This window comes from Priapulus caudatus, unplaced genomic scaffold (assembly GCF_000485595.1).
Source record: "Priapulus caudatus unplaced genomic scaffold, Priapulus_caudatus-5.0.1 Scaffold1897, whole genome shotgun sequence".
NCBI lineage: Eukaryota > Metazoa > Priapulida > Priapulimorpha > Priapulimorphida > Priapulidae > Priapulus > Priapulus caudatus.
Window position 1 is genome coordinate 20,990 of NW_014578958.1, and position 229 is coordinate 21,218.

A 229-nucleotide genomic window follows, 5' to 3' on the forward strand; every position below is an offset into this window, starting at 1 on the left:
CGCTGACATCGGCAGCAGTAGCGCCACCATGCGGTTCTCACATACACAGCGGCGCCACCATGCGGTACTCACACACACAGCGGCGCCACCATGCGGTACTCACATACACAGCGGCGCCACCATGCGGTACTCACATACACAGCGGCGCCACCATGCGGTACTCACACACACAGCGGCGCCACCATGCGGTACTCACATACAACTCCGTCGCTGACGTCGGCAGCAGCAG